At 36.5% G+C, this 11,726-nt stretch overlaps 2 pseudogenes; both read left to right on the top strand.

Moving 5' to 3' along the window:
* Positions 1-10,577, top strand: part of LOC106734581 (60S ribosomal protein L6 pseudogene) — a 45,756-nt pseudogene extending 35,179 nt beyond the window's left edge.
* Positions 10,578-10,610: 33 nt separating this feature from the next.
* Positions 10,611-10,994, top strand: LOC102486124 (60S acidic ribosomal protein P0 pseudogene; annotated as a pseudogene).
* The last annotated feature ends 732 nt before the right edge of the window (positions 10,995-11,726 follow it).

Raw genomic sequence — 11,726 nt, forward strand, 5'->3', positions numbered from 1 at the left:
TCCATAAAATCCAATTTTTGAAATGTTAGTGTAAGGGTAATAAACATTATGTATCCCTCTGTAATGGAACTTTAGCATTTTTGATAACGCTTTCAGGAATTACGGTTAAAGGACAGAATTAAAAACACATCTTATAGAGCTTCTTGTAAACAAGGGGCCTTTATAAAGTTTATGGAAATGTATATTATGTCTGGATTTCAGAGTTTTTCGCACCAAAATAAGCTTATGCTTTAGTTTCATTTCTCCATCAACTTTTTGAAGTCCCCTCATATATGGCATTAAGTATATTAAATAAAAAATCTGTTCTGGCTCTGTCATGGTGGCACAGTGGTAGAGTGCCATTTTGCAATGTTGGAAGCCATCTGGAAGGCTAGGATGTGGTTCCTGGGTTAATCTGTACGTACAAGACCCATGAGCCTGTGATCCTTGCTGGCTGGGAAGGATATTGGGGAAATGCATGTGACGTATTGAAGAGGGTCTCTCTCCTTCTCTCGCATGAAGTAAATAAATAAATCATTTTTTAAAAATATAGCTGTTTTGCCACAATAATCAATAGTCTGATTATTCAAAATATGCTTATTGTTCATTTACAATCATCTATTTAATATTTAACATTTTTATCACATGCATGATGTAAGGTCAACTCTCTCTCTGTCTCTTTCTCTCTCTCTCTCTCTCTCACACACACACACACATACAAAGAACTAGTTATTATGCATTCCTCCTTCCTATTCCTATATAATGCATCCTCTGCATAGATTGCGGAGCTGAAACCTGACATGAAAGTTTATGACAGAGTGAGATTGTAAAAGATGTATTTTTTTATTTGAGACAATTTTGCTATAAAAGCACATTTCAGTCCTTTAAAATAACAGTCGACAAGATTTACTGTATCAAATGTAAGTTTCACACCTCAGTCAGTGGTAGATTTCAAACAAATCCCAACAGCTGAGCTGAAATTGGCTTTTAAAATCTTTAAGTTAGTTTGCTCCCAGATGAACATCTTTTTTTTTTTTTTAACTTGAAAAATCACACTAATCATGCAGCCTGAAAAGTCTTTGGTTTGCATTTATCCATTTTATTATCCTTTTCTTATTGACAGAGACAGGAGCCTTGTCAGTACTACATTAATCCCCAAACTAAAAGTAAGTAGGCAATATTGTGAATATTAATGCAAGGTGGCAGTTCTCATTTCTTTCCAGCCCAACCTATTTTCCATTTGAACCAATTTGTACAAAATGCATTTAAAAATCAGAAACTTAAAGAACCAATTTTCAACTCATTGACCTATAAATTTGCCTGTGATTGCAGTGCACTTCTGTTATTGCTGGGAGAATGGGAGTGGGTATCTAAAATTGCAGATCCTTGGGGAGGGCATAATCACATGCCAACAATGCACCCGGGCCCTTTAATGTCCAGGGTGGAAATTGGAGGACATCTAGCCAGTTTATGAGTCCCAAGAGGAGAGACAAATGGATGTTGATAACCATAACGCTTTGCTCTGTGGGGAGCCTGTCTAGTTCTTGGCACAAATTTCAAGCTTAATGTTTCCTGGATTGCTTTCTCTTCTGTCTTTCACTTTCTTGTATCTAACTAAGCAGACAAAAGTGGACTTTAAAGTAAATTCAGGAAAAGAAAGAGAGAGAAGAAAAATTAAACAGACAAAATCCCAACACATTTGATTGTAGATTTGTATTTGTCATGAATATTTGACTTTAATATCCACTTGCTTTGCCAATTTATCCCTAACAATGACTGGCATTTGTATAATGATTTTAAGATTCTAAAGAGCTTTCCTATAAATAATATTTTAATAATTTTTGAGGCAGGAATATAACCCATATTGCAGATAACAAAGCTGAGCCTTGAAGAGGTTCATTAAACAAAACTCCTGAAAGAAATTAAACTTCTTAAAAATTCAAAACCCAATGACCTTCATTGATACTTTTGAGCTTCAGAATGCCTGTTAATTTCTGTACGTTTTTGGCAGGAAGGAAATTTAAAGTTAAGCTTCCTGAATTTCATAAATTTAACAAGATACAGCTGTATAGAGTGACCGAGAATGGTTAGGCATGGCTTGACAACAGAGATATGTTCTGAATGATGTGTTTTTACACGATTTTGTCGTTGTGCAAACATAACAAAGTGTACTTACACAGACCTAGACGGTACAGCTACTGCACCCATAGGCTAGATGGTATAGCTCATTTGCTCCTTGTGGGGCCACCGCTGGATAGGCAGGCTTTCATTGATCGAAACATTGTCATGTGACACCAGACTGTACTAAAATAGAAACCTTTACTTGTGGACACAGGAAGAAGATGGATGCCAAATGCCTTCAGATGGCATCCTCTAACAAGAATAGGTCTACTGAAATGTGAAGATTTGGGATATAGATGAAAGCAAAAAACACAAGGCACACTGTTTTGGCTCTTATTTCTGTACTCTTTGGTTTTGTCATTTGTGTGTTTATTTGGCAAAATGTAGGATTCAAACTGCCACTGACTTTCCTAATAGACCGAAACTGAGAACTACCCAAATGTTCATGAACAATAGAATGGACTCATGGTTATTTTTTATATAAAAAAAAGATAACATATAACAATTTTTAAAAGCTTTTATAAATCTTCTTTTTATTATTTCTTTTATGTTTTTTAATTCATGATAGAAAATGAGCACACATGCATGTGAGAGAGAGAGGGTGGGAGAGAGGCTGAGAAACTGTGATGAAGTCTAGTCACACCATGTTGGCTTTCCGCCAGCCCAGAAACTCATCAAGATCTTGGGTTCCTGTGCACACTACCAGAGCTTTTCAGGTCACTCAGGACAGGGATCCAAGCAAGTAGTTGAGCATGTGGTTTCCAGCACTGTAGCCCAGTGAGCTATGAACTGTGCCGTCTAAGCTGGGAAATTTCTTATCTATAATATTTAGCCCCCACCAAAAGGCCACACATAAAAGAGTACCTACTAGTTTATTAAACTTATATAAAATACAGTGCAGCAAACTGACCTGTAGGTTAAAAGTTAGAGTCTATAAGTGGGTACCATTGAGGGGGGTTAGAAACTGGGAGTATGGAGTAAATGTCAGGGTCATAGGAATGATGGCACATCTATCTGGGAGCTGGTTACATAGTGTGTTTATTTTGTGAAAATGTTTGAAGTCAAACATTAGTGACATGTGTACTTTCTTGTACATACAATATACTTTAATAAAATCATTGAGAGAAAAATCCAGCTGGGTCTGAAGATTGTATTTGTATCCATCACAGATACGTTAGCACCGCTACCTCTAGACTTTCTAAGGCAGACTAGCACTGGAAAAGCACAGGAAGTAGATTTAGATGTCTGTGTCAGAAATATTCACATCACTGTGACACTTAGTAGCAGGGTGTCCTAGGGCAAGTGTCCCAAGCCTCAGTTTCCCCACTTAAAATGTTATGGATTCGCCCTCCTCAACTAATTCACAGGGCTTTGTAAAGCATAAATGAGATCCTGTAAACAGAGATCACAAACAAGTATATGCATTATTCTTTACTGTCCTTAACTATTTTGAACAAGTGCTATCTCAGCAAAAAGAGTCAAATTCTGTATTAAGAAGGTTAAATAATACTTCAGTATAATCACCAACCCTGCACAGTTCAATGGCTTCACATGAAAAATATTATTTCTGGCTCATGTAAAGTCCATTTGAGATGTCCTTGTGTAATGACCTTGGGTGATCCTGTCCTCATTCAGGTCTTTGGACTCTTCTCTCTTTATTCAGTATTTGAGAAAAGAGGATGTAGAAGTACACCTGTTTCTTACCTACTTTGTTCCCAAAGGGGTACACATCATTCTCCCTTACATCCATCAGGGGGAGCTAGTCACCTGACCACACCTCATTGCAAACCAAAGAAAGCACTGCTCTTCACTGGTCCATTAGCAGTGTCTGCCATGTTGCTCTTTTATTCTCTCCCACACAGCACAAATCAATTTTTAAGCTCTGTCAGTTGAACATTTTACACCAAAATTCATAGAAACACAAAGATCATTTGATCTACAAATACGTGTAGCTCAGTGGAAGAACATCTTCTGAGCAGTTGACTTTAAATTCAATCTGCATACCAGGGATGTGTTCACCTGTTCTGTGACATAGTGTACTTCATGAACAAACATTCCTTATACCCAAGATCCAATGCCTAGGTGTTGGTTGATGTCAGTCTTGAATTGAATACATCCTGTTCTTTTCAATCACTAAGATGAGAGATATATTGGTACAGTAGAAATCACCTAGCACTGACAAGGAAAGTCAGGATCCACCTTCAAAATTGATAAACAAATGTAAATCATTTAAAATAGAGAAAATTCTCATGAAGGGCTTTTTATACATTGATAAATTTACCAAAACTCACTAAATATTGTCTTTTACATCTTTAAAAATTAAAGCTTTACCTTTTAAATGAGTTTATGAGGCCAGCAGGTGGTATGGCGTTCAATGCACAAGACTCTCATATGGCAGGCTACAGATCAGGTCCTGGACCCAGAAGGTTGAAAATCACATTGTGTGTGTGTGCTTGCATGCCCCAAATCCCATGGAAAGAATAGAGGAGAAGGGATTGTGATGCAACCATCCTCTCATTTCTCATTTTGTCTGCATGCCCCTATGGAATAAAACCTAAAACAAATAAATTAATTACATTGAATATTTGCATGGAACATGTGATTTAGCCCAAATCTGTCTGATATGTACTTTATATATCATCAAGGCAGGAAATATATAATAAAATAAAAAATGTAATGATGTTTGTGTATAGGATACCTTAATGGCCAAGCTTAAGATAAATCTGCTATGCTATTTTACTGCTTAAATCAGTGACTCTGCCCTTTGATAGCTGATCCAAGTGGTACCAGAAACTGTAATTGCATAAGTAATCAGTATAAATTACATGTATTCCTCATTTTTAAGTCTTCTTTGTACTTGCAGATGAAAAATTGCAAAACATAAAGTAAAAGGGATCACTTTGGAAAGTTTTCATCATATAATCATATAGCCTTTGCTCCCAGGAAATGATTATTTTATTTTTGCTTCTGAAAGTATGTACAGGTCAGGAATGAAGTGTTCTATTTTTACAATAAAATGCAGATTTCTTATTAAAAAGCAAAGCTTTCATTTCCAATGTTATAAAAGACAGTATTTGAGTTTTGGTGAATTAATTTAGGAAGCTAAAGAAATTTTATATAAGAATTTTCTCTAGTCTATGTATTTACATATGATTTTACATTGGAACATTATTAATAATTTTCAATATGTAGCTTTGTGTATTTTATCAAATAAATATTGTTAGCTAATATTTAAATAACCAATTTTTATTGCACTATTTTCCATTAGATTTGGTCTCAGATCTATAGATAAATTTAAAGTATTGATTATTGAAATCTATATATTTCCTTTTCATTTGTTTCTATCTCAACAATACCTTTTTCTTCAAGGCAAAAAAAAAAGGTTATATACAAAAAGAGTGAGGAGAAGGTCAACTGGTGGCATGGTGGAGAAGGTAGCTCGATACCACATGGTCGACTACACGGTTTGAGACTCAGACCTAGCACCCTCACACACACCTAGCGTGTGAGTGCACCTGTGCCCAAAAATTCCAAGAGGAGAATGTAGAAGAGGGGATTGTGGTGTGGACATGCCCAACAGAGGGTGTTTTCTCATATTCTCTCGTTCCTTCTTTCTTTTGCACACTCTCTCTCATCTCTGGCAAGCACACTGCCCAAATTAAAAATAAAAACCAGTGAGGAGATATTTCAGAGTAGAAGATGTGAAGAATTGTTTATATTTAAAATGGTGTTTCAAAGTCTGTTCCTCAAGAGACAATAAATGGATGTACACAAGGCAGAGCACTGTGGGTCTGAGGTTTTAAGTATTCCTCCAAGTGTGTGGACTCCATAAGCCAGTATAAGAAGCAGATAGTAAATTCTATGAGAGCCTTGCCTACGTCATCTCCATTAACCACTACATAGCTATCAACTCTGAAAGTGCTTTGCAAATGATAGATTATTAGAAATGAATGAAGCAACATTAATTTGGAAGCAACACCCTTACATCCTAGCCACTCCTGACCACTAACACTTAAACTCTTTTCTTAATATTATAGTTAAGCCAATTAGGCAGTCAGCCTGAAATTCTTTCAATGGCTCAGAAAACTCTTAATGTTTAAAACTGTCCAGTCAATCCCTGACTTATAATGATTCAACGTATGGTTTCTGACTTTTTGATAATACAAAAGTGATAGACATTTGGTAGAAACCACACTAAATTTGGGTCTTTTTCTGGGTCTAGCGATATATAGTATGGTAATTCCTGGAGATGCTGAGCAGTAACAATGAGCTTTCAGTCAGCCACTAATCATGAGAATAAAACAATTTTTTAGAGTGTATGAAATGCATTTTCACTGATGATATTTCCTCCTTATGATAGCCTTATTGGTATTTAATCCCATCATCAGCAAAGGAGCACTTGTACTTTTTCACCTGAAATTTCACTTTTGAGTTTCAGTTAATTAGCTAAAAATGCTATTCTTATTAATGTAAAAAATAAATAAGTATAGTCCCCTCTCCATATCATTTTTTTTTCTTTTGGGGGCAAGAAGTTTTTGCTATAGGGCATGTGTGCTTGCCAGAAAGATACAGAAAGACAGAGAGACAGAAAGTGAGAAATCACCCTCCCCCCCCCAACCCCGGCAGGATGGACATGCCGCAATCCCTTCTCCTCCGTTTTCCTCTCAGGATCTTGGGCACGCACACATATGCACCCGGTGTGAGTTTAAGCCACTGGGTCTGGGACTCGAACCATGGTCAATTATATGGGAGTCCAGCAACATAGCCATTATACCAACTGCTGGTCCTTCCCCCTCAATATCTTGAAGAATTGGTTCCAAGACCTCCCTGAATACAAAAACCTGTGGATGCCCAAGTCCCTCATATAAAATGGCATAATATTTGCATATAATCTATTCACATTTTCTAATGTACTTTAAATCATCTCCAATTTGCTATTTTACAATGTGTTATAATCTAAATACTATGTAAATGGCCATTATACTATATTTTATTTGTATCATCTTTAATCTTTAAAAATATTTTGGAATATTTTGGATTCAAAGTTGATTGAATCTGTTGATATGAACATATAGGGCTGACTGTATAAATCTAGAGAGAGTTAGTGACTTTTGAAACTATCTTAAATTATTTACATGCATGACAAATAAGTTTCACATTTTTTTTTGTCCCCAAGTAGATTTTCGGTTTATAAAAGGTCATGTTTTTATGGTCTCTGGACACCTGAAGTTGGTGAAGAGAAACACTGGTCAACTGGGTGAGTTTAGATGAGTGAGAAACATCAAGAATACATCTGGTTATTTCACACTATTGCCTGTGGGTTACATAATGCTAAAAACGTGTATAATCTGGTTAACATTTGCTCATGAGAAAAATGATACTCGTAGCTGTGAGCTAGTTAAAGCACTACTCATTGATAGAGCCAAGATGAGTTTTGGGGAGACCTGGCTTTTGGTTTGGTACCTTTCCCTTCAGAATTTTAATTCCTTATAAGCTAATTCCACTTCAAAGTAAGCCAACTCTTACAAAATATTTTGAAAATTCAAAAGTATATTAAAGAAATCTCAACATATTTTCTGTCCTTATTACTTTGTTTGGTATGTATAAAGAAGTATCAGGCTTTCTTAGGGACAATTTGTCAAACATGTAAACTATGATTGATTTAATGTGAAGGTTTATGATTATACAGTTGGAACTGATTTAAAAATACTATCACTTTCAACATTAGAAATCTTTTTAAATCATCTGATTGAAATAATCAATGAGATCTATGACTGTGGTTTAAAAAATATCATTTTACTTTTGTAAAGATTTACTGAATAAAAATTATACTTATTCATAAAAGTTTTATATCATGAAAAGTAATAGGATACTGAGATCAGCAGAAATAAGATGATATATATCAGACAATGTATTAGTCAAGATGCTTCAGAAAAACAAAACAGAACCAATAAGATCATTATCTATATGAAAAGAGAGTTATAACGAATTGGTTCACGTGATTCTGAAAGCAAACAGTTCCCAAGATTTGCAGGATGAGTCAGCAAGCTGGACAATCTAGTTACAGTCTGCTTCTGAACATTCAAGATCCTTGAAACCTCCAAAATTGATGAGGTTGTTCTAGTTCGGTGACTGGCAGGTTTGAGATTTGGGAAGAGTCAATATTTCTGTTTAAGTCTAAAAGCAGGGAAAAATTTGATATCTCATTTGAATAATGTCAGGCAGGAGAATTCCCTCTTATTTATGGAAGAGTCAAGTTTTTTTGTCTAGTCACCTCTTCAGCTAACTAGATGAGGCCCATCTACATGATAAAGGACAATATTTTTTACTCAATTTGCTAATTTAAATGTTAACTTCATTAAAAAATACCATCACAGAAATAATCAGGATAATAATGTTTTGATCAAACATCAAGGCACCCTGTAGCAAAAACTGACACATAAATTCAATCATCACGAATAGGCAAGTCTCTTAGTATACAATGCCCTGGTCTTCCCCAATACCTTGTTGTATTCACTTTTTCATTTCATTTATATAAAAGCACAAGGATATCTTAAGAAAAGAAGATGAAACAATCCTATAATTAGAATTAAAGCATATATAGGCATAAATGGCAACTGAACATTCTGGAATAGATGACAGAAACAGATATTCAAGGTGACCAACAGTGCTACTAAGGGTTGGCTCAGTGGCCCAGCAGTAACATGCTGCTAAAACCAGAACAATATAGCAGATCACAGATTTAGTTACCTGGTTTACTGTACAGGCCGGAGTGCCCATGATCCTGGCTCGCTGGAAAAGTTGAGAGAGTGGGTTATTGCGGCAAGTGAACCTGATAAAAGTGTCTCTCTCTTTATCTCTTAATCTCTGTGTCACTCACTCTCATAAAAGGCATAAATAAACTTTAAGTAATAATAATACTGGGACCAGCAGTTGCATAATGGCCATGTCACTGGACTCCCACGTAGTTGACCGTGGTTCGTGTCCCGGACCCAGTGGCTTGAAGCTCACGTCAGGTGTGTGTGTGTGTGTGTGTGTGTGTGTGTGTGTGTGCGTGCCCAAGATTCTGAGAGGATAATGGAGGAGAAGGGATTGAGGCCTGGCCATCCCACCTGGGGGGTGATTTCTCGCTTTCTGTCTCTCTGTCTCTCTCTGTCTGTCTGGCAAGCACACACACCCTATAGCAAAATCCTCTCCAAAAAAAAAATGATGTATCCTAAGTTAGGTAACAAAATTCTTATGGTTGGAGAGAAGTGTCTTATGAGACACAGTTCACTATTTTACAAAGTGGCCTTCATCCCGCCACCCAGCGTCTATTATGTCCCATAAAATAAGAGGATATGTGTGAAAGCAAAACAGTCGTCCCATTAAATCTGTGCTACCCCAGACCTCAGCAACTTGGCTCTGGGACATCTGTAGCAGAGCACAACAAAGAGAAAAGAACTAAGTCTGAAGAGGATTCCCAAATTATATAAAATTGAAATAGTATTGGACAGAATTAGAGGGGATCTTGAATGATGGAAGACAAGATTACCGTATCTTAGAAAAAAGGACCAAAGGACAGATATGTCAGTGGGAACTGCCATCTACATGAATGAGGCAGTTCATGTAGTACTGTAAGAGGACCCCCTTATACATCCTGCAACAGTTGAAGGAGTCAGAATTATTTCTTCGTAGCAAATGATTTACCAAAATGTTCTGTAGCAAAATACATTACTAATAAATTAATTTTAATTTTAATTTTATTGCTCTAAATACACAAACATATATAAAATGAGCTCCCTTTTGTGCTTCACTCCTCATTCTCTCCCCTCCAGGAATATAGTCAACCCCATGTTTCCTCATTCTTGCCTTTCCATAAAAGGAAGGTATAGTAAACACTGTTATTTCTGCATACCTCTGAAAGAAGACATGCCCTAGCCATGAGCCATGCTAAAGACAATGCCTAAATGGCTCTTTGTGTTTGGAGGTCAAAGCCTCTCAGAAAAATCAAACAGGAGAACGGATATTAGTGTACTGTAGCCAGCTCATACTGACTTGTAAAAGCTCGGTGTTAATTTTTCAGGAATTTTATGTTGTTAAAAATAGGTATGATTGCTTCCTCTTGTGAGAGTGACATCTTTTTTTTAATTATTATTATTATTTTTATTTTATTTTTTTATTATCATCATCATAATCTTCTTTATATTACATTGGATTAATTGGATTACATATAACTTTACAGTGTATTACATTGTTTTTTCAAAAGGGAATGCCATGCATGTCCGTCAGTACAGAGACATTAATCTCCCCACGTCAACATTAAGAGTGACATCTTTTAACCCTGCTTGGAACCCAGACGCATCACCATGATGCCCAGGGAAGACCGGGTGACCTGGAAGTCCAACAACTTCCTTAAGATAATCCAACTTCTGGATGATTATCCAAAATGCTTCATCATGGGTGCAGACAACGTGGGCTCCAAGCAGATACAGTAGATCTGCATGTCCCTTTATGGGAAGGCTGAGGTGATGATGAACATGCTGAACATCTCCCCATTCTCCTCCAGGCTGATCATCCAGCAAGTGATTGACAATGGCAGCATCTACAACCCTGAAGTACTTGACATCACAGTGGAAGCTCTGCATTCTCATTTCCTGGAGGGTATCCACCATGTTGCCAGTGTGTGCCAGCAGATTGGCTATCCAACTGTTGCATCAGTATCACATTCTATCATCAATGGGTACAAGCGGGTCCTGGCTTTGTCTGTGGAGTCTGATTATACCTTCCCACTTTCTGAGAAGGTCAAGGCCTTCTTGGCTGATCCATCTGCCTATGTGGCCACAGCCTCTATGGCCACTGCCACCACTGTTGCTCCTGCTGCTACCAAGACCCCAGCTAAGGTCGAAACCTAGGAAGAGTTGGAGGAATCAGATAAGGATATGGGACTTGGTCTCTTCAACTGATCACCAAAAAATAACTCAGCCAGATTTATTTGTGAAATAAGGAAATAAAGACTTATTTCTCTTAATAGAAAAAAGAGCTATTATTTACATTTAAATTATATAAACTTATTTTGTAATAAATTATGTTAGAAATAAAGTAAATAAAACCTGAAACTCACCACTTCTTTATTATTTTACTACATTTTAATATTGTCTATGCTCTAGAAGTTATTTACCCATGTTAGATCAAAATACTCCATAAAAATAATGTTTTACTGCCCACCTCTTCCCAACTCTGTCTTGAGTGACATCATTAGGATAACTTGAAATTGGCCATGGTAGGAAGCATGCATATCGCAGACATTGGAAAACATACAATTATGGCTTTATTTTTCCAATGAACCAGTTGCTAAACATTTACTTATACATTAATGGGTTAAAATTGTGAGGGTAATTTGACACTAGGTTAATGTGAGGTCACTGGGATATAAGAAAAGATGAATACAACTTGAGTGCTCATGGTGAAGCAGGATTTCCAAATGAACTGTGTTTGGGGAGGTGGATTCTAAATCAGCTTCCCACCTTTGAATGTACCATTACAATCTGATCAGTCAGTCTTCACAAATAAGGACCAAATTCGTCTTCACTTTTTCTAGTAGAGTAGAAGCCTCAGATTTCCTTTATAAACTAAAGAGTAGGATT

This window comes from Tupaia chinensis, unplaced genomic scaffold (genome assembly GCF_000334495.1).
Source record: "Tupaia chinensis unplaced genomic scaffold, TupChi_1.0 Scaffold000147_1, whole genome shotgun sequence".
NCBI lineage: Eukaryota > Metazoa > Chordata > Mammalia > Scandentia > Tupaiidae > Tupaia > Tupaia belangeri.